The sequence below is a fragment of the Rhinolophus sinicus genome, chromosome 17 (assembly GCF_057876585.1).
Source record: "Rhinolophus sinicus isolate RSI-liver-muscle chromosome 17, RSI-T2T, whole genome shotgun sequence".
NCBI classification, from domain to species: domain Eukaryota; kingdom Metazoa; phylum Chordata; class Mammalia; order Chiroptera; family Rhinolophidae; genus Rhinolophus; species Rhinolophus sinicus.
Window position 1 is genome coordinate 143,901,897 of NC_142517.1, and position 26,043 is coordinate 143,927,939.

Consider the following 26,043-nt stretch of genomic DNA (forward strand, 5'->3'; position numbering starts at 1 on the left):
TTGAATTACTTAGAGTTCTATGAATGCACCAACCTCTGGACTTTCACCCCACCTTTACACATGCTTTCCCTGGAAGAGCCTGATACTTGTGTGCCTGGTAAACACATTCATTCTTGAAGTCTCAGTTCAAATTCTACCTCTCCGAAGTCTTCCTTGACTCCCCCAAGTAGGCTGCTGTGCCACTTCCCTGTTGAACTCACCTGAACTTGTGCATATATCTTTAAAGGAATCATCCTATTGTTTGATGACACCTCTCTCTCACCTCCATTTAAATTACATGAGGGCAGACCCCAAATGGTGGAGTAGATAAATACTGTGCCTGCTTCCATCCATGAACACATTAAAATTACAACTAAATTATAGCACTAAATTACAACTAAATTATAGAACAAAGAACCATCTCAAGTCTAGATGAGTGGAAGTTTCATAACGAAAGATATAAAGAAGGAGCCATGCAAAGACTGGTAGGAGGGGCAAAGATGTGAAACCGGCCACAAACTTCCATGTGGCAGTTGAGAATCAGGAGGGATATCTCAGCTATGGAGGTTCCCCACGGAGGAGCAAGTGACCCCAGCCCCCCCACACCATGATCCCCAGCCCAGCATACCGGTGCCGGGAAGGGTAGCCCCCACAACATCTGGGGGGATTCCTATCATCCGGGACGAATGGAAGGCTGTGGGAAACCCAGACATCCTTTTAAATGGCCTGTGCACAGACTCACTCCCTCGCAAGTACTCACCTTGGGCTCCAGCAAAGGGACGGTGACTCGAGTGCGACGAAGACATATGGAGGCAGACTGAGGTGTGTAGCTTTGTGGCAAGGGCTGGAGGAACGTCATCATTTTCCCTCTGCAGCCAGCAGGCAGCCGCCATCTTTAATGTGTTGAGCCCGCCCCCATGGGCCAAATCTGAATCTGATTGGTCTGGTGAGCTCAGCTTCTCCACTGTGCTGACTCACTGAGATCCTGCTCCACCCAGCCATCCCAACATTAGAGGCACTTTCTCCGAGAACAGCCAGCCTCCCTGGCACTGCAGTCTTTCTTGGAATACTATTGGAGTCCAGGGGCCCCAGACAACCGGCAACTGGCTTTGGTGTGCTCTGAGAATTTTGCTGAGTAGCTTCAGGCTCAGCACTGCACCAAACCAGAATTTACATTGACCTGGTGACCACAACTCTTCCCACTTTAGTAAATCCCTGAGACCCTGCCTCACCCAACTCACATACTACAGGAGGCTTTATCAGTGGCTGAACCTTAAGGGAGCCAGCAGGTGGCAGCAGGCCTCAGGGTGTCCTGGCTTTTTGTGGCGCTACCCCAGGCCTGGCGCTGCTGGCAGCCATCCTCAGTTTGCAGCATGGCCTCCCCACATGCCTCCAACTTTAGCACAGGTGACAAACAACCATGGATTGCTTTGTAGCTCCTACCAAGTAGTCCTGGCCAGTCACAGGCAGTGGGTTGCTTGGACCTGCACCAGAGCCCCTTGCAAAAGGCCCCAGAATTAACATACCTGAAGGCTGGCTTCAGACCATAGCAGAGCACCACCTAATTAGCCTCACAAGCAGCTCACATAAAGGGTAGTCTCAACAGGCACCAGAGCCCACTGGGGTGAATCCCACTCAGTGGGGTAATTCCCCCACATAGCAGCCCATAAGCTGTAGATGTGGCCAAGCCCCACAGCCAATCAGCCTAAGGGTCAATCCCACCTACTGATGTGCCAATTGCAATCAAGGCTCAACTATAACAGGAGGGCACACACAACTCACACAAGGAGCACCTGGAGCAGGTGACCAGGGAGACAGTGCCAGGGCACTTACTACATAAGGCCACCCGGCCAAGACTGGGAGATGTAGAAGATCTACCTAATAAATGGAAACAAACACAGGGAGGCAGCCAAAATGAGGAAACAAAGAAATACACCCCAAATGAAAGAACAGGAGAAAAATCCAGAAAAAGAACTAAACGAAATGGAGGCAAGCAACCTATCAGAGACAGAGTTCAAAACAATGGCTATAAGGATGTTCAAGGAACTTAGTGAGAACTTCAACGAGATAAAAAGGGATATAAAGCATAAAAAGACATAGAAACCATAAAAAAGAACCAGTCAGAAGTGAAGAATACAATAACTGAAATGAAGAATGCACTAGAAGGAATCACCAGCAGACTAGATGAGGCAGAGGATTGCATCAGTGATTTGGCAGACAAGGTAGCAGAAAACACCCAAGTCAGAACAGCAAAAAGAAAAAAGAATCCAAAAAAAAAAAGAAAGAAAGAAACTGAGGATAGTTTAAGAGACCTCTGGGACAATATCAAGCATAATAATGTTCGTATCATAGGAGTACCAGAAGAAGAGAGAAAGCAAGGGACTGAGAACCTATTTGAAGCAATCATGACTGAAAACTTTCCTAACCTGGTGAAGGAAACAGACGTACAAGTCCAGGAATCACCAAGAGTCCCAAACAGGATGAACCCAGACAGGCCCACACCAAGACACATTATAATTAAAATGGCAAAGTTTAAAGATAAAGAGAATCCTAAAAGGAACAAGAGAAAGGCAACTAGTAACTTATAAGGAAGCTCCCATTAATATTGTCAGCTGATTTCTTAACAGAGATTTAGCAGGTCAGAAGGGATTGGCATAAAAATATTCAATGTGATGCAAAGCAAGGACCTACAACGAGGATTACTCTACCCAGCAAAGCTATCATTTAGAATCAAAGGACAGATAAAGAGCTTCCCAGACAAGAAAAAGCTAAAGGAGTTCATCACCACCAAACCAGTATTACAAGGAATGCTAGAGAGACTTCTTTAAGATGAAAAAAAAAAAATAATCAAAATTATGAATAATGAAATTTCAATAGCTACATATATATCAACAATTACTTTCAATGTAAATAGATTAAATACTCCACTCAAAAGACATAGGAGGGTTGAGGGCAGATGGCTCAGTTGATTAGAGCGCAAGGTCTGAGCAACAGTCTTGCCAGTTCGATTCCCACATGGGCCAGCGAGCTGCACCCTCTGCAACTGAAGTGAGGACAATGAGCTGCTGCTGAGCTCCCAGGCAGCCAGATGGCTCAATTGGTTAGAGTGCATGCTCTCAACAACAGGGTTGCCGGTTTGACTCCCACATGGAATGGTGGGACCCCTGTAACTAGATTGAAAACAGTGAAATGGCCAACTGGACTTGGAGCTGAGCTGTGCCTGCCACAACTAAGACTGAAAGGATAACAACTTGATTTGGAGCTGATAGGTCCTGGGAAAAACACACTGTTCCCCAATAATATCCGGGAAATACACACTGTTCCCCAATAAAGTCCCATTCTTCTTTCCCAATAAAATCTTAACAACAGCAAAAAAAGACATAAGAGGCTTGAATGGATAAGAAAACAAGACCCTTACATATACTGCTTGCAAGAGACTTACTTCAGATTGAAAGATACACACACAGATGGAAAGTAAAAGGATGGAAAAAGATATTTCATGAAAATGGAAACAACAACAACAACAAAACTGGAGTAGCAATACTTATACCAAACAAAATAGACTTTAAACAAAGGCTATAACATGTGATAAAGAAGGACCCAGTAATCTCACCTGAGGGTATTTATCCGAAGAAACCCAAAACACTACTTCAAGGGTATATTTGAATCTGTATATTAATTGCAACATTGTTTAAAATGGCCAAGATGTGGAGGCAGCATGGGTGTCCGTAGATGGATGAATGAATAAAGAAGAAGTGATACATATGTATAGTGAAATATTGCTTGACCAGGGAAGGGAATAGGTTCTTGCCATCTGCGGCAGCACAGATGGACCTGGAGGGTATTGTGTTGAGTGGAGTACGTCAGACAGAGAAAGACAGATGCAAAGTGATTTCTCTTATATGTGGAATCTAAAAAGAACAAAATAAACAAACAAAACAGAAACAAACTCATAGATACAGAGAACATTTTGGTGGTTGCCAGATGGGAGGAGGGATGGGGGTGGGTGAAAAGAGGAGAAGGCATTAAGAAGTACAAGGTTGTTGTTACAAAGTAGTTATGGGGGTGTAGGGTATAAGCATAAGGAAGACAGTCAATAATATTGTAATAACTATGTATGGTATCAGATGGGTACTAGATTTATTGGGGTCATACATGGGAGGGGGTTTGGGGATAGGGTTAAAAAGGTGAAGGGATTGAGAAGTACAAATTGGTCATTACAAAATAGTCATGGGGATACAAAGTACAGCACAGGGAATATAATCAATAATATGGTAATAACTATGTATAGTGCCAGGTGGGTACTAGACTAGAGAGAGGAAGTACTTCTTAAATTATATAAATGTCTAACCACTATGCTATACACCTTAAATTAACATAAAATAATATTGAATGTCAACTGTAATTGATAAATTTTAAAAGGGGGGGGAAGGGGACGAGAAATAAAGTCCAAATGTCCAAGTATAAAACAAATAAGTCACAGAGATGTAACGCACAGCATAGGGAATATAGTCAATATTGTGATTGTGTGGTACAGTGTCAGATGGTTGCTGGACTTACCTTGGTGATCACTTCTTTAGGTATATAAATGTTGAATAGCTATGGTGTATCCCTGAAACTCATATAATATTGTATGTTAGCTATATTTTTAATAAAAATATTTTTTAAAATTACATGAGGGCAGGAACTACGTCTCTCCATTTTTCACCCTCAGCATTTTAGATAGTACCTAACAGAGAGTGAGACTCAATACATGCTGGTGAACAAATGAATGAATGAATGAATGAATGAATGAATGAATGAATAAAAGTGACATAGACGTTCTCCACAAATGAAAAAAAGAACAATTCAGACAGTAGAAACAGTTCAGACTCTAAGGACTTTACTTGGGCAAACAAGGCAATGCTTCCAGTGGTACAGTCGGGCCAGTCCCTTGTGTTCTGCCCAGCAACCTAAGTAACCAGAAAGAACATTTTATAAATGACCGACAGGCCCATTCTAATTACTTAGCAGCCATTACTTCATTTCTTTATAATGAAGGATTGGAGGGATATTATCCACTCATTCTACCCAGGGCCATCTAATAAAGTCACCACCAACTTTATAGTGTGTGGGGGTGTGTATTTGACTATCAAAATCCACTCGTAAATACCCATTCTCCTATGATCACTGCTGTCCATTATCTTGGTAATGGATGAGCACAGTGGTTAAGAGTACACGCTCAGAGGCCTTAGACTGAATCTGCCACATACTCTATCTATTCCTTTGTATAAATCTGTAAATTAGAGATATAAAAAATACCAGTCTCAGAGAGTTTTTGTGAAGATTAAATAAAATGTGTATATATAAGTGCTTAGAATAGTGTTTGCCACATAATAAGCTTCAAATAAGTTTAGTTATCACTGTGTTTTTTTTTAAAAATACTACTCTATCCCTCCTGACCTTCATCCAGCTAGATAATAGCGGCAGGTTTTGCATTGTCATGGAGGTCTCAAACAAGTCCCACCTCCCTCTCACACTGAAAGCAACAAATTAAGATCAGCCACAGCTGCCCAAAGCCACTACACCAACTGCTCAGGATCCCGTCTCTGGTTCTCAACAAGCTACTACATGGCTCTGAGCTCTGTCTAGTCTCAAAGTCTTGGTGTCCTCAACCACACCTGGATCTGGCCACTGGCCCTTTGGAGTTAGTGTTTGCATTGTGTCTTCTGAGAAATCTAATTAAAACTTTGTTCACAGATTCTGCTGTGGCTTTCCCACTAGCTCTCCAGGCCCGTGTTACCTCAGGAAGAATTCTCAACAGTGGTTCCTCAGAGGTCGGCCAGGACAGTCCCACAATTGACACCAAACCCCCTGCCCACTTAAGGGAAAGAAGAGGACTCTGACCAACGGACTCACAAAAAAACAGTGAGATATGGCTTTCAGGGCCTCCTGCAGTTTCCCTAGCATGACTTGTAATCACAACCAAACTTAGAGCTGGCATTTACTTAGAAAAATAAAAAATAAAAACCCTCCGGGAAGACCTAGAGATAGACAGGTTAAATACTAGGTAAAAATGATGTGTTTCTTTGATATTCCCCCTGGGTTAGATTTTTCTGGGCTTTTCCTCACTATGGAAGTGGTAGAAAGCTTGAGAACATGGGCTTAGGAGAAAATTCCAAGCTGGCAAAATGTTCCAAGGTGGTACCAATTCTGCTATAGCCTAGGCCTTCAGCCAGATGGTCAAAAGGAATTCCTGTGTCCTAGTTCAGTGCACCAAGGATCTAATCCTGATAAATATAATGAGAGTGTACCTTACATTGATCAATGTCCACTCTCAAAACTTTGCTCATGAACTGGCAGCAGTGGTAAGTCTCATCAAGAATCTGAGGGTTTTGAATCTCAGCCAATCTAATTTTCAGACTACGCTAATATTTGGAAGTTTGGCATTCCTTCCATGTGGGCCATGGACAGTTTGCTCAGAAAGCTATCTCATTTCCTGAGATGATAAAACCTCATGAATGGAAATGACCTTAAAGGTATACTATTGGTTGCAGGTCCAATTGCTCTGATGGCTGCTGCTGCTAACTAACTCCTAGCACTGCAAGTCTAGACTGCATTGTTTAACACTATTCTTAAAGATTTTCATGTAGACTCTTCTTGGCCTGATGTGCCAATGGGTAGGTGTTCAGGTAGCATTGTATAGGACTGTATAAAATATATCCAAGAAGGAAGACCTAGTATAAGTTACAAATCTATAAATCCAATTAAGTCCCAGGCTGTGTATATCAATTTCAAAATTAATGTTTTGCACTTATTTTTAGAATTCTGTGTCTCAGGCCCAAAAGCCTGTTTAAAATATTTTCTTTTGCCAGTGCCTTAAAAAAAATGACCTAAGTATGTTTCATTCTGAGCTTATTCATAACCTTCTAATATTTTGCCAAGGGACCCGTCTTCTAAACATTTGAGTTTTGACCATAATTTATACCATCCCATCCTATTATGTACTTAGGTTCAAATAGTTTTCATGGATTGGGATCCCTCTTGGCTGAATCTAAAACACAGTCATAAAATTTAGATGCCTGGAAAAAGTGAGTACAAATGAGAATTATAACCTAGTAATACTATATGTCTTGATTATTGCATACCATTATATCTCATACAAGTTGGCCCAATATGTACACATCCACTCCAAAATGACTCGTGCAAATGTAATAAGGACAGGTGGTAATCTAATTAGAACTTAGAAATGAGTTGGCTGGATATTGGATTGTACCTGATAATGGACAGGGGAAATACAGAAGAAAGCTTTAGCTAAATGTTACCTAAAAATGAAAAGGCTTCAGAGGATTGTAATTATCCAATGTCCTCACTCAGTCTAAAGTTAAATTGGAAGTACACAGTCAGTAACCTTTTTGGTTTCTTCAAGGAATGTTTTCTGCAGTAGGATTCTTGGCTGAAGTGAAGTTCCTAATGTTTCCTGCTAAAGCCGGTCTTATTGCTAAAGTTACAAAAATAAACTCGTCAAAACCAAGTCTTTGAATTATGAAAATTACTATGATTTTATAAAAAAAGATGACTGCTTCAATAGATTCTCCATAAAGAGCTTCTGGATAGATTATTTACATGGAACAAGTTAAGACTTCAGAAAAAATTTAGCCATTTTACCAATAAATAAAGCTACGTTGTTAACAAAGATGACAGAACTGTCTATTCATAAAAGGTGTGTTTCTTTACCCCTCCTCATTACCGAAAATCAAAATACAAAATTTCATGGATGAATTAATTACCTGCCAACTCAGTTGGAGTTAGGACCATTTTATTTTTCTAAATTGTGGTAGTGCCAAGACTGAAAGTCCCTGCCAAAAGAGACAAACTATGGTGAAACTGAAGACAAAACATTTGGGACAATCTAGCTTGACCAAGCCTCTACAATGACAACTAAATTCCTGGCGGGCCTAACTTAAAATGGGACTAAACATAGAAATCCCAAGTACCTAGTGGATCTCTTTACCTGTTTGTCCTAAATACAACTCAAACGAACATACACCAAATACACTCCATTATTATGCCTCCATCCTATTTTGCATAATGCTGCTCTTCTTCTGGTTCAGTTACAAAGGTATTACCAACTTGGATATACATGGGAATTTAGCATACAGTAAAAGTGCACTTTCAGTGAGTAAGAAAATATGTGTTATTCAATAAAGTGTCAGAAAATAATAAGCAATTTGGAAAAAAAAGAACATAAAGTTGAGTATCTACCTCAATTCTCAAATTACTTCAAAGGTTAAAAAGGATTAAAAAGGAAACTGGTAATTTTTTTTATTATCATAGAATGGAAAAGGTCTTTATATGAAAGATGTTTAACTCAAACTATATTAAATTTTTATGATTAATAGAATGACACACAACTGAAAAATTATACCCAATATATTTGAAATAGATTATTTTAAATCTTTAAATCTTTAATGTATAAAGAATTTTGACCTGTAAACCACCAGGAAAAGAAATAGACAAACAGCATGAACAAAGCGTACACACACACACACACACACACACACACACACACACCTATAAATGGATCATAAATATTTTTTTGAAGTGCTCAAACACCCTTATAATTACATGAATTCAAATTAAAATGAGAAATGATGCTACATTTCACTTAATAGTCTACTGAAATCAGTCTGATTATACAGTTTTTAGAAATCAGGGCGACCATATTTCATATGATGCACAACTCCAAGGAGCCATCATTCACATAGGATAGTTGTTGTATCTTATAGAAGCCATAGGGAAAGCAGGAAATCTCAAACACTCACTGTTAATGACATTAAAAATGAATAAACGTTCATGTTTTGTATATCTAACCTTACAACTAGCATTTCATCTTTAGGAAATTATCTTACTCGTAGCCTCTGAGAACAGCCTTGCAGAGTGTCCCACTCCCGTAGTCTGTGGTGTGAATGACACCCAGAAGGAGGATGGTAAGTAAGTAGCCCCTGACTTGGATTGCTTCTCACACATGTGTGCAAGGATATATGTACAAAGAAGTTCATTGCCTCAAGATTTGGAATAACCAAAAAACTGGGGTGCGGGGAATGTCATCCAATAAGGAATTTGCTTAAATTACTCATGGTCCATACATAGAATAGAATAAGAGGCAACCATTAAAAGAATGAAAGAGTAGCCCTCTATAGGTGGTGATTTGGGGAGGTCTCTAAGGTATGTTTTTAATGAAAAAAGGAAAATTCAGAACAGTGCAAATATATGCTCTGATTTGTATTATTTGAGTGTGTGTGTGTGTGTGTGTGTGTGTGTGTGTGTGTGTGTGTGATTAAGGATATATAAGCTTTTAAAAAGCAGACAGAGAACATTTTTCAGAAAAAAAAGCAAACAGAGGTTGGTTGTCATTAAGAAACGGAGTCTGAAGGGAGGAGGGTAGTAATTATGTTCCTTATATTTGTTTTAAGTACATATATTATCTTTTAACAAAATAAACAACTTCATGGAAAACAAATTCATTTTTCACCATTCAAATTGAAAATAATTATATAACATTAGTCACATTATGGGACCCTGAGGAAAAATATTGCAGAAGAGGTGAGGTATATTCCAGAGTTATCTCATTGAGCTTGATTATCCTTCCAGAAAACATCAAGGCACCATTTCCAACAGCACAGGCACAGACCAATAATGAAAGGCCAGAGAAAAACTCATTAAAGTGAATGACTGAGTAAGCTAAAGTAATTAGAAAAAAAAAAAATTGCTTTAATGTGACATCTCTTAATCAAGCAATTTCCATATAGTTCAGGCTTCCACAATTCCAAAATCACAACTCACTTGAATTCAGAATTTATATAATACACACACACACACACCCACACACACACTCATGTACTCTTCCCTGATGGTAAGGTTTGTTTTATATTCTTAAAGAGCTCAGCATGGGATTGTGATATGCACCCAAGATTTAAAACTGCTGGATTAGGAGAATGGAAGACTACAGGCCAGCAGATCATTGTGAGGCGTGCAGGTGTATGTGTATAGGTGTGTGTTATGCATTGTGGGAGAGAGAAGATGAGCAGCGGGAAGAACTTTGCTAAGCAGAAGAACTTCAATACCTGCTTCTCTGCTGAGGAGGGGAATACGTTTTGTTGAACAAAGGAAACTGAAGAGGGTTTCACACTGTGCTAAATATCTGTATGTAGACAAGTTGGCTGCAGGGTTTCTTAGGGAAGTCAAAGGAAATACTAATTGTATCACCATAGCAACAGTCCGCCTAATTCTGCCTCTGCCTTTTCTCTTTCTTACACTACTCCTCAACATTCAAATCCTTGTATGTCCCCTGTATAAGCAGGTATGAGCTTTATCATGAAGTAATAACCATGCATTCCTGTCTCTCCTGTTCTATTACAATCTGGGTAGACTATCTTTTAGGTTTAATATCAAAACCTCTCCTCTAAACAAGAGCTAACTGATCAGGTGGGTAGAATCTACCTCTGGGGGCATAGTCTTACAAAAAAACTCTTTGCCCCTGAAAGGTAAATAATCTTGCAGGTTGTGGTAGGCTGAAAATTTATATAGTACACACTGAAGATATGCCCTGTCCCTACCCCCACCACCACCATTTACCAGTACTCATATACATCCACTTCCTAATTCCTAACCTGTAAATATTACTTTATATGGGGGAAGAAAGCATGACCTAGTATGGCAAAAGATGTGATTAAGTTAAAGATATTGAGAGATAGAGCTTATGATAGATTATATCCAGGTGGGCCCTAAATGCAATCTCAATGTTCTCCTGAAAGAGAAGCAGAAGAAAATCAGACACAGATACACAAAGGAGGAGAAGGGACAATTGAGACAGATATTGGAGTCACATAGTCATAAGAAAAAGAATGCTGACAGCCACCAGAAGCTGGAAGAGACAAATAATGGATTCTCCCCTAGAGTCTTTGTAGGCAATGTGCTCCTTCTGATCGCCTCCAAAACTGCAGAGAAGAAATTCTTTTAGTTTTAAGCCACCGAGTTTGTGGTAATTTGTTATAGCAACTCCAGGAAATTAATGCAGACTTTGACACCTATTGTAACAATACCTAAACATTTGAAAGTGGCTTTGGAATTCAGTAATGGGTGAAGGCTAAAGTGATGAGGTGCAAGAGAGAGAAATTCTATATTGCCTTGAATAGACTGTTGGTAGAAATGTGGATGTTAAAGGCACCTGCTGGTGAGGGCTCCAAAGGAAGTGAGAAGAAAGGTAGAGAAGGTTTCTATTAGAGAACACATATAGAGAATCATAACAATTTATGAACAGAACGTTGGTAGACATATGACTGTTAAGGGCCAGGCTGGCAAGGATTCAGAAGGAAGTGAGGAGCATGGTACGTATTGTAAGTGGGAGGAAAGGTAATACTTGTTACGTAGTTGCAAAACAAAAAATGGCTGAACTGCATCCTACAATTGTAGAGAAAGCAGAATTTGTAGGTGATAAATGTGGATATCTCAGCAAAATGTTGAAGGTGTGGCCTAGATTCTTCTTGCTGCTTATAGTAAAATGAGAGAGAAAGAGATAAATTAAGGAAAGAACTGTTATGCCAAAACAAGCAAAAAACTCAGGAGATTCACAGTTAGGAAAGCATGCTCTGGAAAGAAGTCTTAAGATATAGTTGGACAACGTTTAGCTGAAGAGATTAGGTGTGCGATTCATGAATTCACTCAGTCATCTCAAGGAAACCAGAAATTGAAATGGGATTATCCTGAAAAGATCTGTGGAGGACCCTCTTGTTTAATAGTGTGAATATCTATAATATACACAGAAAACCCACCAGGCTTTTGAGAATGTTATATCAGGAAAAATGCTGTCAACTTGGACCTAAACAAACAGAGATAAAACAACATGAAAGAGGGCTGTTGGAATCCAAAACTGTACAAGCAGGAAACAGGCTGATAAAACTACTCAGCTGCAAACATGTGCTACCCACCAAGAAAAAGGAAAAATGACCTTATAGGTGGAGCCACGGATGCAGAGAACTATAGAGCTGATGTCACAGAGGATTATTCTCAGGCCTTGAAACCTGATGAAATTAGGCCTGAAGTATCTTGAACTTGCACGGAATTGGTGACCTCTTTAATCTTTCCATTTTGTCCATAACACTGTCCAACAGGAGAAGTTAGTGCTAGGAGAATCTTAAAACTCTAAAAGGAGTTGCTGTGCAGTGTCAACTCTGTTAGTAAATAATACCCACACGCTTAGTTTAATATGCAACTAAGCTTCTTTTTTTAATTTTTATTACATTTATTGAGGTGACATTGGTTAGTGAAATCATAGGTTTCAAGTGTACAATTCTATAATACATCATCTATATATTGCACTGTGTCTTCACCACCCAAAAACAGTTCTCCTTCCATCACCACATATTCCATAAATGATTAGATTGAAAAAGATGTGGTACATATATACAATGGACTATTACTCAGCCGTAAGAAAAGATGAAATACTGCCATTTGTGACAATAGGATGGATCTTGAGATTATCATGCTAAGCAAAATAAGTCAGACAGAAAACATTGAGAACCATATGATTTCACTCATACGTGAGATATAAAACTGAAAGCAACAAACGAACAAGACAAACAAGCCACTAAGCTTCTATTCTTCCACTTCTCCAACCAGCCCTCATGCCTTCCAGTAGTCAGTACACTTATTGACCTGTTTGCATGAAGGTTTAACTATACTCAGGGAAGAGATGTTTGTGGGTACAAACTCTTTGCTACTAGTGTAAGTCTTGTTTCTTGTTCACGGCTGCATTCCCAACCTTATCTAGTAGTCAGTCCTCATTAAGGATTTATGAAGTGAATGATCTCGTACAGCAGAACCACATCCTTGAGTCTTGTGCTTCTCAAACTGGTGCAGGCAGGACTCTAGGGGTTTGCCGAATGTGCTTTGGCTAACAAGACAACATGGGATAAGCACATGCCCCTCACTGAAGCACAAAATTTACCCAATTGTAAATCACTTAAAATAGATTGTAATGTTAAAACAAACATTGGTGGATTGCAGGAAAAAAAAAACAAAGTTCACATAAATGTTAAGGCAAAGGTAGTCTCTTCAGGCACCATTTTCCTTCCCCTTCCCCAAGGATCTGTGTTGATTCTGGATTGTCCATCTTATACTAGGTGTTACCAGATGGCAGATAGAAAGTACAGAAGACATTTATATTTATTTAGAGATTAATAGAGACATGTTTGTTCAAGTTCAAGGATGATAACCATGATAAGGGCATATAAAGCTTGTTTTCACTGCTTCTTTTAAAAGCAAAAGAAAGAGAATGAGATAATGTATAGGAACCATATAAATGCAGCTTTACAGAGAGCATAAGTGCAAAATGCAAAGGCTTTTAATTTATAAGTGGAGACATGGTAAAGAGCTGCTTAATGTTTCATAAAATTAGTTACAGATGTTAGGATCTCTTAAGGTCTCTTGGGTCAGCTCTCCTAGCCCTGTCCTGATGTTTGAAAAATATATACTTCCATCTAGATTCAGGAATAATATCTCAATTACTTGCACTAAATTCTGTTCCAATGGTTAAGTACTCCTGCTAATGCTAATAGAAATATTCCCACATTGATCCTCTGATACCCTATGAACATTTCTTCTTTATTATGCCACGTCAATGTATATGGCAAATTTCTAACTAAAAATCATTCCTCTGACATAACGTACGTAAAGCACAGTCATATCCTATTTGTCTGTCTTTGACCAGATAGCTTGACTCATTGTAGAAATTCTTCATGGAATTCTTCCTTTGTTTTCAAAAGCTCTCAGACTGCCTGTGATTTGCAGGTCTCTGTCATTCACATTTCGTCTTCATCATTTCCCTTCATCATTTGGCACAGTGATTTTAGACAAGGTTCCTAGAGAATCAGAAGGACCTTGTCTGTTTTTCAGCAGCAATATGATTATGATTCTTAATCATTAACTCTCTAGCATCTTGAGGATACACTTTGATTGAGTTATAGTTATGCATCTTGTGTCTTGCTCCAGAAAATGACTTCAGGCAGCTCCTTTCTAATATTCTACTTTAAAAAAAAAAACAAAAACAAGTTTCCATTTATTAAAAAAAACAAACACAAAAAACAAAAAACAAAAACTTAAGGTATCCAAAATGAATACATACCTGTAAGTATTTTCTGAGGGAACTACTCAGTTAACCTACGGTATTAATAAGCACGAGGTGGTTTTAAAGAACAATTGCTTGTAGATACCTTTTAAATGAACATTTTACATAAAAAGATAGTTTATTATACACCCAAGCAGTGCTTCTCAAAGGGCAGCACCATTTGTTGGGTGAGGGAGTGGAAACATATCATATTTTAGGGGCTTTTCAAATTGCAATACTATCCACGCCCTACACCCCACTCCTGGAAAAACAGTCTAATACAAGTCTTTTTTGTTGTTGTTTTTAAGCATCCTACAGACTTTAAATTCTAATAAATAACAGTCTTTAATATCCCATATAAACAAAAAGCTCTTTGGGGTTCCCTCCTTTTTTCAGAGTAAAGGGGCCTTGAAACCAAAAACGGAGAAAAACCACTGGACTTTATCCTTAGCCATATTTGGTCAGTTTCTGGCTCTGAGCCCATAAAGCACCAGTGTGATGCAATTAACCAAAAACTGCTGTATAAGGCCCTGGCTGGGCTGAGATTTTCATCCTTTATAGCCCAGGAAGCTGATTTGTGGTGGCCTGTTGGACTTGGACCTCTTAATTTGTTCTCTCCTGTTTTTTTCTCCCGTTTTATTTTTTCCTTTCACTCTTGTTTTGTCTCATTATTTTCTTTTTTAGTATTTTCCTTTTTCTTGTTTTTCTTCTCTCTCTTTACCCATTTTCTTTTGTTCTTTTTTCCCTCATTCCTTTAATTTTCTCAATTTGTTTTCTCAATTTTTTCTTTTTCATTATTCTTTCTCATTTTTTTCTTCAAATGTTTTAGTTAGTGTTCTTAGTATTGCTAGTACAGTTAGTATATTTAGCGAGTGTAGTTATTATAGCAGTTACTGTTTATTAGCACAGTTGCTGAGCATAGTTAGTATCATCAGTGAATGTAGTTAGCAGGTCACCATGTAGCATGACTTTGCAGACATTTCTGTTGACCAGGAGCCCCACAGTGGCCATTACGAGCTCCTGGAAACCATTGGCAAGGGCGGCTTTGCCAAGGTGGTGTTGGGCCGGCACATTTTGACCGGGACAGATGGGGCTGTCAAAATCATCAACCAACACGTCTACTACAGGCTTCAAAGACCTCTCCTGCGAGAAGTCCATGGCATGGCAGTGTTGCAGCACCCAAACATCGTCCAACTAGTCCACGTGATCAACACTACGGAATCACTCTTTCTAGTCGTGGAGCTCGTTCCCAGAGGGACATGCTGGACTACCTGCGTGACCAGGGCCGCACGTCAGAGAACGAGTCCCGTGGCGCCTTCCGGCAGTTGGTGTCAGTTGGTGTCAGTGCACTACTGCCACGAGAAGCGCGTTGTTCTCAGGCACCTGAAGCCACAAAACGTGCTGTTTGACACTCAGATAAAAGTTAAACTTGCAGGCTTTGGACTTGGCACATCGTTCAACGGACGTCAACTGAGCATGTTCTGTGGCATCCCTGCGTACGTAGCCCCAGAACTCTTCCTGTGCCAAAAATATGATGGTCCTGCCGTGGACATATGGAGTTTGGCGGTGCTGCTGTACAGGATGGTTACGAACACCCTTCCTTTCGAGGGAACGAACTGGAGAGATCTGGAGCAGAAGGTACTCAGTGGGGAGTATGACGTGCCATGCCATTTATCCTTTGAAGTGGAAAACCCTAAAAAAGCTACTAACCCTCAATCCCCAGAAGAGAAAAAAATCTAAAAGACTTCATGCTGGATCCTTGGCTAAATGTTGGCCAGGAGGAAGAACTCAAGCCTTACGTTGAGCCCCCCAGTGGTGTCATAGACCCCTGGGTGACAGAGGAGATGCTGAATCTAGGCTTTCATGGGGAAGACATCAGGGCATTTTGTTAATCAAAACCCTAAACACACAAAAAACCGAAGTCCGGTGTCACACCATCCAGGTAAAGCCCTACCATCCTCCAGAGCTCCAGAGCAGTAGTCCCTCCCCAGCTCGGGAGGTTCAGCCAGAGTGCTCCAGTTTCCAGCACGCAGAGCAGCAGCACATGGACCATGAGTCAGGGCAGAAGGCCCAAGAGTCTGCCAGTCCTTTAGTCATCCTGGAGCGCAGTACCAGCACTTCCAGTCCGAGTCCGGGGTCCAGGACCGCCACTCTGAGCACAGCCCGGAGAACAGCACCGCCACTCCAGGGCCCACCCCTGGGCCCAGGACCGCCACTCCCGAGCACAGACCCGGATCCAGGACCCATCCTTAGCCCAGCCCCCCAGTGTTGCCCTGGGGACTCTTCCTCCAGCAACAGCACCAACATCAGGAGTGGAAACCCAGAGGGAATCAGTCAGGGCCGGCGGAGGGTGGCTAGGAGGTGCTTGAAGTTCTTAAGAAAGTTCTGCTGTCTGCCGCCCAAGAAGGGGCACTGCAAACGCAATAAGGTAAAGCCCCTTTAGATTTTGGAGGGCCAAGACAGGGCTACAACTAGACTCCGGGGAGGTCAAGCTGGGATTCCTGCATTTTAAGTGCTGAACTGGATGAAGCTGGGGTCCAGGGAGCCTGACCACATGGTGGGGGAGACCAGCCAGAGGCTGGATGCAAAGTGCAGGTGGCAGCAGTGCAAGAAACCCTGGGTGAGAGGACTTGGTCCAGCAGAGAATGGGCTTGTGCAAAGTGCCATGGCGTTCTCTGCACGGATTCACCTTCAGGGTATCTGACATCGCAGTGACCTTCAGAAGCATTGTACCCAAAATCCCTGGTGAGCTTGAAGGACAGCCTGGAGTCCCCTTTGCATGTTGTTCCCTCTTGGCTTTGAACCCTCAGCTCCCTTGTCCATTTCTCTTTTATGGCAGGATGGTGTTGCTTGCTCACATAGCACACATGCTGCCTTCTTCTTGTGGATGCATTTTGTAGTTTAAGACCTTTCTGAGACTGGCCGAGTGATCTCCTCCGGAGCAAAATGCCGTGCACTCTGCAGGACCTGCCTGCTGCGGTTAAAATTCAGGAAGGATATCTCGGCTGTGGATGTCCTCCCTGGAGGAGCAAGGGGTCCCAGCCCCATGCCAGACCCCAATCCAAGGTTCTAGTGCCCGGGAGAGAAGCCCCCCATAATTTCTGACTATGAAAACCAGCAGAGATTGTGGCTGGGTGAGATGAAGGAGGTTGCACTCCCAGGTGTTCTTTCCTTTTAAAAGGTCCACACACAGACTTGCTGACTAATGGACTCACTCACTCTGCACTCCAGTGCTGGGACAACAGCTAGAAAGGCACCAGGGACATACGGGGAGGAGCTGAATTGTGTGGCTTCGGGACTAGGGCTTGAGGGGCAGCTTTCTCCCAGACCCAAGAGCTGGTGAAGCCCCTGTTAATTTTCTAACTATTGTTGATGTCTGTACATTTTTTGTTTTAGATTTGTCTCCAAAACAAACCTGTGCTTTCACATCTGCTTCATAATCTTTTCAATATTCCCTCTGTCTATGTTTGATCATGTTTACTTTGGATTTGAATTCCAATTGTCCTTGTTATTCATAAAAATCAGGAAATTTTAGCATTTGGTAGTTCCTAAAGTCCTACTTACAAGAAGATCATGATAGATAAACTCTGACTCAGAATGTACCTAAAAACAAATAAAATAGTTTAAACCCAGCACTTATCCAAACTGCCTCTCGGCTATGTATATACACAGCAACAATGAATAGAAATTGTGTCTGTGCCATTCAAAATTACATCAGGGAAAGAATTTGAGGTGATTTATGACTTCTTGAAGCTGAATGGCCTTACTGAAACGCAGAATACAATCAGGAAACATTATCAAACATGGCATAACACAATCAAGAAAAATGTATCCATCATGGCAAGCACTGTCTTACACGATTTTTAAAAAGGAAAGAAAAGAGAAACAAGAAATTTTAATCTATGTCAAAAATAGAGAATTATGATACAAGAAATGCTCTTTAGAAATACTGGTTGACACAGAAAGCAGATGTCAAATATTTAAAGAGCTCTATCTCCATCTATGACCCAATGAGGTATTAATTTACATGAGCATAATGTGGACATAATTTGTAAACCACCAGAGATAAATCCAAGTGACTTTTTGATGCATTTAACATAACTGCATACATCAGTCTAAACTGCAATTCTTTTTTAGAAATTTCCAATAGCAAACTGGGTAAAAGATATTTTAATGTCCCTGAGACCAGTTTAAAAAGTCAGGGTTGTGTTTGCAAATATGAAGAGAATTCAGTAATAATCTTAAGGAAACATAACTGGCAGCCAGACCTATTCACTTTTAGATGTTATGATGTTCATGACATCAAATATGTATTTCTAAATTTTGTTTTTTGAAATCACTCTCAAAAAGTGTGACGTAGGAAATTGAGACTATGTCAGTGCACAGAGCTAGTTTATTAGCATAAAATATGTCATTTGGTTTTTAAAATTCTTAAACTCTTTTACAAATTAACAATCCAAGTGAAAAAAAATGGACAAAGGGTTTGAAGCAACTATTAAAAGAGAAAACCCAAAACATATCAAATATGGTAAACTTCACTAATAACGCAAATTAAATCAACATTGAAATGTCTTTCCACCCATCAGTCTTGTTAAATAGAATTTTTAAAAAAGTATTGACAAGGTTATAGCAAAACAACTCGTAACAAAACTAGTGGGAACGTGAATGAATATACCGCATAAGAAAGAATTTGGCAAAATCCAGTGATGTGGAAAAGATACATATTCTCTGACTCAGCAGCAATTGGCCTCCTAGGTTTAGGAAGTGCATTAAAAAAAGTACAAAAATAGTCAACGCAGAAACATTTATACTAGTAAAAAAAAAATGGGGAAAAAAAATATATTCTTACAATGAAATACCACACAGCAGCCAAAATGAATGCACTAGAACACCAAGTATTAACATGGTTGAATCTCAAAAGGTTAGTGAAAAAAAAGCAAGGTACATATAGAAGAATATATTAAGTATGATATCATTTATATTACTTTTAAAGTGTGAGAAGAAGAAATATATTTGATTAGTGAAACTATCTAAAGTCATCCGTAAAAGTAATAAACATAAATATAGGAGAACCATTACCTTGGGGTCGGGAAGGGAAGAAAATGTGGTGGATGAAGGGTGCACAGAGAACTTCAAAGGCTTTTTAAATGGATTATTTCTTAAATTGGGTAGTTGGGTACACTGGAGTTCATCATATTATTTTCTATACTTTTTTTGTGCACATATATAAAAAATTCATAAACATCTGTTAAACCTAGTGTTTTGATTAAATTGTTGTTAGGATTAGTTTAATAAAGCCTAGTAAAGATGTCACATCAGTTTCCAATATTTCCATTAAGGTGCCAATTTTGTCACCATCTGTGACTTGATACCAGTTTATTTTTTGCTTTTTCTTTTCCTACAAATGAATGCATGAGTAGAGATTAATTCAAAAGTAATAAAATAGAGGGAAAAATTGAGAAAAGCGAAGTCCTACCTACAATGAGCATTCTTCAGCAAATCTCTTTATGCTAATTTAGATGTACAGACAAATACCTGCCCACCTTGACCATAAAGCCCTTCTCTCTATAGAATGATAAACTTTTTCTGGCTTAGGGCTGAGTCAATGTCTTAGTTGTGCCTCCGTATTATTTTCTTTCACCTTCAGCATATTTCTTTTATGCTTTGTGTTTGGAAAGATCACACACGACTACTGCATTCCCTAAGAGTCTGCTTATGAATTTTAAATAGCTCTCTATCTTAACTGAAAAATCAATCTGTGTCCCTGTTGCTTGTACCTCATTTGTATTTCTATCTTTGTGCAGATACAAAAGACACAAAGGCAAAAGATGTCCCACACAAGAGAGTCGCAAATTCAGATGCCACAGGGGCCAAGCACATAACTTAAATAAATGATGCAGGCCAGAGAAAAGGGGGAAAATGGAGAGTTTATGTCCCTTTTTTTGAGACACAGACACTAATCAGGTCCAGACTGTTTTGGGAAAATAGGAACACAGGTTCTTTGTTACCAGGTCCTCCAATTATTCAAAATTAAAAGAAAAAAAAATCTGGGTCTGTTTGTAAAATCTCTTGATTTTTTTAAAGTTGGCAACTAATTTAATATACAATCTTAACCCTATTTGGGCTAACTAAACAGATATGTAGCCATAATTAGCCCCTGGGCTGCCACTTGGAGACTCCTGCTCTATATACTATGGAAACTGCTAATTAAGAGAGAATAAGTATCCTTGGTATAAAAAAAAAAAATTAAAAAAAAGGCAAAAAACCTCAACAACCAAATACTTTATTTTCTTAAAACAGCCAGCAGAATTCAACCGTTCCTTAGAAGTACACGTGTGGTGAAATATCTATGGATGCCATTTGGAAGACAGTCGGCTCCAGGAAGCCATCACACCCTCTCCTCCTGGACTGCATCTTGGACTTGAGCCTTGTCACCTACTGGAAGTGCTTAATCAGAGGTGGGATGACCCTAGACCAGAGGGCCCTAGAGGTCCACCTATGTAAGTGGCTGCCCTGGATGACCCTTCCACTTCTGTCATTAAATGAGCCTCTATTTTTTCATTGTTGATTCTAATATATATATATATATATATATATATATATATGTAAAATACTTTTGGGTATTTAGAAATATTTGTCACAATCCCTAAAGTAACTTCTTTGGAAACATCCTAAATGTCAAAAGTAAGGATGTCGTTAAGTAAATTATGTTACATACATCAGATGGACTATTATACTGATATTAATCCCAATAGACAGAAAGGCCAAAGGAACCGCAACAAAGAATTGCCTAACTCACAGTCTTTGCTTCTTTTCCAGTCTGCTTCAGACATTAAGATTCACCCTTTTTATAAACAAAGAAAGAATTCTTTAAAACAAAAGCCAGATGATCTGCCAGTCTTCTCTGTTATTTATATTAGTTTGAAGATAAATTCATTTGCATAGGGATGGCAGAATTAAATGTATAAATTGTCTGGAAATATATATGTGCTCATGGATAAAATCTAAGACGTATTCTGAGCACTGGTTCCAGATAAATTTACTATTTATGGCAAATAATTTGGGGGAGGAAGAGGACAGAATCTAATTCTTATTAAGTATCTGCTGTGCCTTAAGATTTTCACATACATTCTTTCTTCAACATGTAACAGTCCCGCTTGGTAAGACCATTACCCAAATTTTTTAAAGGAAGAAATAAGATCAGAGAAGTCTAATAACTTGCCCAAGGGCAAACAGCAAATACATAGCAGAAACAAGATTCAGTCTCACGTCTGATTTCAAAACCCATATATGTTTCATTCTATTGGCTTCGTTGACTGAAAGCTATTGAAAAATCTGCATTAAATTAAGAAACCAAACCCTTTGTTCGGAACTACATGTAGGATTGATTTCTGAACCCCTTTTCACATGCATTATGTCAATATCTTGTATATCACGTATAGTGTGCTGAGTTGTGCTTCCGTAAGTGCTGTGATTTGGTGATTAGCCAATACAAACTGGGTGCCTAGCTCATCCACTGCTGTAAGCAATAGCTTTCCAAATGAATATTCTTGAAGTGTTCCTGGCGTAAGGGCCTCAAAACTTCCTTCTCACTAACCTCTTAAGTTCTAGGCCTGGACCTAAGAATTAAGCTGACATAAACCAGATTAACAGGAAAAAAAAGCATACACATTTATTTAATATTTTTATGTGTATATAAGTGTCCTCAGAAGGAAAATGAAGACTGGAAGAAGCCATTATGCCCCAATCGTATATACTTTTACACACACACACACACACACACACACACACACTCATAACTCACACAAAACAAATTGTGGGGATGTGACAGGACAAAGGGCTTGGGCTGGGGGTAGTACATGGTGGGACAGTGACTAGGAATGCATGACGGAAACTAACAGAAAAGATAAGGATTATTTTAGTAGATGTGTTTGTACAGGTCCATTTCAGTGTCAACTCCAAGTCTCTCATGATAACAATGTTGTTCTCTTTCGGGTACAGGGCGGATACCTTTCTCATGGGAAATTTTATAATCAACCTGCTTTTAGGTAGAAGGGGGAGGTCAGAGATCCCTTCCCGCATCAACTGTATCTCAAGTGTCTTCAGCTCAACATAATCAATAGGTGAAAGCAGCATGTTTTGGGGTGGATGTTCTGATCCCCTTCACTGGCTTTTTTTAACTTTTTTGAAATTGTGCTAACAGGACACCATCGTTCAACCAGTTGTGCTTGCAAACCCAATAAGACGATAGCCAATCCAGGGTTTCAGAAGAATATTTTAAAAGAAAAAGGAAGGGGAAAAAAACAACAACAAAAAAAAACTAGTCTGCTTAGTTTGCCTAGTTTTTTTTCTTTGTGTTTTTTCTTTTCTTTACATGAAGTTAGTATATTAATACCCTTGACAGAATAGACAAAAATTCTTACAACTGGAATCCAGGCTCAAAATGATTATGAAACACAGATGTGGCTGTATTTGCCAGCGACTGTTTCTGGTTGTAATACTCTACTCCCCTCCAGAGAAGGCTTAGAAAAATCCATATTTGGCCAAAAGAAAAATTTCCTCCAAGTTATCTTAAGTGACTATATACTACAGTACCTTTCAAAAATCTAAAACACTGCTGAAACAGTATTAAAATAATATCTATATATTTATAGATATAGATGCAGATAGCAGTAGAGATACAGATTTAGATACTAATGCAATTTAGAGTTAGACACAGATACAGATCTCTCTTTCTCTCTCTCTCTCCCTCTCTCTCTCTCTTTCCCTCTCTCTCTCTCTCTCTCTCTCTCTCTCTCTCTCTCTCTCTCTCTCTCACACACACACACACACACACACACACACACAAATGGATCCAATAATTTGGAACTCATCTCTTGCTTTCAAAAAGAACAGTACTTACATGTCTAAACTAGCCAAGCATGCACCTGCTTTAAGATGATGAAGGGTGATTCTATTAGGGTCTATACAAATGACCTCCAGATCATGTATGGGATGAAATGGCCCTGGAATAAGGATCCTATAACCTCAGTGAGATGATGAATCCATCAAGTGCTACCCATACACCAACTGCTTTGTTGACATATACAGCGATCAAAGTGTACAGGGAAGTATTTGACAATTCTTTTTCTTTCTATCATTTTCTTGGAATAGGAAAGATTTATTGGTCGAGAAGGTGCCAGCTGAGAAGATGGGAGACCTAATGGTGCCTCAAATCTATCTTAAGAGAACCCAGAATTCAGGTTTCTTTTATGTCAGGGGAAGAGAGAATGGGCGGGGCAAGAGGTGGGATCCAAGGAAGGGGTGGGGGAATCTCCAAATCAGTTTTTCTCCAGTCAGTTCTTGATCTGAGTCCAGACCTTAGATTCCTATAAATCTTTAATAAACAGTCTTGGCTTTGCCTTTCTTTTCCCATCTATTCAGGAGGTTGTTTTGCAGAATTCCTGTAATCAATCAGCATATCTACAATAGGAACTATTTACCTGAAGGCAGGCTAGAATTTATGGTAAAAGTCAGATGGGGAAGAAGCAAAAGCATTCCACCCTGTTACAATCCCCTTCCCCCGTTTTTCTGTTCATCCCTCAATCTTGAGGGAAGTTTCAGTCTCAATCAAGAGGGAGGATTAGCTTGTAAGATGGAGTCAGATTTGTCTGCCCATCATGCTCTTCCTATCCAGCTCTTAAAATCTAACATGCCCACCTCTTCCGTGATGGTCCCTGAGCATTAGAGGGGCATTCTGGGTGTTCAATTTACAAGCAGAGACCAACAGTAGAAAAAGCAGTCGGTCAGGATACCTGTACCCTAATATGAGACAAAATAAAAAGTAATGAAGGCATGCAGTGACAATTATTTTTCATCCAACACTTCTGCCATCAATTTTCATGTCCTACTCAATTGGCAGATCACAAGTGCTGGTCATTCCCAGCACCTACCTAGACAAATGTGTGAAAGTACGCATTTCATGCTGAAAAACTGATATAAATAGCTATTGAAGCTTGCCACCAGTTAAGGAGAATAAGAGCTCTTTTGTTGAGCATATCTAGGACCTGACTTTATCCGTCATGGGATTAAAACAGGTTCCACACAGTCCTAGCATCTTGTGGATGCACTGAATCATTGCTATTTTTTCTCGTGTAGATGAACAGATTCGCCAGTATTACACATTGTAAAGCAGTTGTTACTCTCCTACATCATATGAAGACCTGAGAGCTCTGTGATCATCCTTTATAATCCTCAGAGGCCTGTCTATGGCCTCGGGGTTGGGCCCCTGCACTATCACCGAAAGGTGTGTACAGTTCAGGTGATCACACCATGAACTACAGCAAATCATGATTTAAGTAGTAGTGCTGAAAATCACTCACAAAACTCTTTCAGAATAACTTTCACTGTTTAGGTGTTCAGGAGTTGAGGCTCCTAAATAAGTGGTATCCTATTTGAACATATCATTGGATATCTGATATTCCCACATGCCAAGAAGTCGCAATCTTGGCCCCCCAGTTCTTTGGGATTGATTCCTCTCTAAAGTCTAAATCAAGGCTTACTCTTTATTGGTTATTTCAACCAGTGCAGACTTTGTAATCATCTTAATCCTGCAGCGATTACTGTTAGTGCTATTTCTTTAGATACTTAATTACATAGTGGTTTCTATTATTAACTAACACTGTACATGTGTGACTTAAGTTTTCCTGTGGTTGCAAATTCCTTGAGGTAATGTCCTATCACTTATATTTTTTTTGTACCTCTTTGTCATCAAACACAATCCCAATTACACAGTATGGGCTTAATAAATAGTTATTAAAATTAATCTATTTGTGTGGGCAAAAGAGCAATGCTAAATCCTTACTCCTCTTCTCCTCACTTGGAATAATAGAAAAAATGGGTAGTGGGATGTTTGATAATAACTTTTCTTATTTCCTTGAAATTGGCTCTAGTGCAGGGATTAGTAAACTTTGTAAACGGCCAGCTAGTTAATATTTTAGGCTTTGTCGTTGATGTTTTTGGTGTGTTTTTTTTTGTTTGTTTGTTTGTTTTTACAATCCTTTAAAAACCATTCTTACTGCACAAGCCATACAAAACCACGCTGCAAACCATATTTACTTCACATGCCATAGTTTATTGATCTGTGCTCTACAGCATACAAAACAACATGTGGTCAGTACCCCTGTAAAAAGAGCCACCAACAATAATGGGATCAGACTCATTTCTTCAGGGCTCAATTAAAGGGAGCAAAATATATTCAATTATCTATCTATCTGTCATCTATCCATCTGTCTATCATCTATCTATCTAACACCTACCTACCTACCTACCTACCTACCTACCTACCTACCTACCTACCTATCTAAAGACTCGGACATGGAAAGAGAAAGGGAATCAATGGCATCTTTGGACTTGGCTCATGGGGGATGGCATATTAGTCTTCAGAGATTATTTCTGTGAGGGAGGTGGTCTGAGCATGGAGACTCCAAGAGAATCTCTCATAGACATAGGAAAATACCTCCAAAAAGGGGCACTGCATTTCCCATTTGGATGTCTGCTTAAGCAGTGGGCTTGCTGATCTTCCCTGAGCCTATATGAACAGGAGAGGAGAATTAGAGGAAAAAAGGATGAAATTTCCATGGTTAAGGGGATCCCATGGAATGTAATCAGATATGAGCCAGCACATGGACACTCCATTGGGACCTAGGAGCAAGAATTTGTAAAGTATGCTTCCAGGGGCAGGAAATGAAATGGGAAAATTGGTAAAATTAAAGCCAGCTTTCCCGTGGAGGGCTATGCAGTTGGAGAGCTTGCAATGACCTCCGAGGAACTCATCCTTGTGTCCGTGAAACCAACATGACCTGGCTTTTGCCATAGCTATGACACCTGGTCAGAGGTAGTCAGAGGAGAGGTAGCTACCTACACAATGAGGGCCGCAA

The 26,043-nt window shown here is 39.7% G+C and overlaps 1 pseudogene; it reads left to right on the forward strand.

Annotated features, from left to right (window-relative positions):
• Nucleotides 1-15,082: 15,082 nt before the first annotated feature.
• On the forward strand, nt 15,083-16,017 carry LOC148754858 (serine/threonine-protein kinase MARK2 pseudogene; annotated as a pseudogene).
• Nucleotides 16,018-26,043: the final 10,026 nt, after the last annotated feature.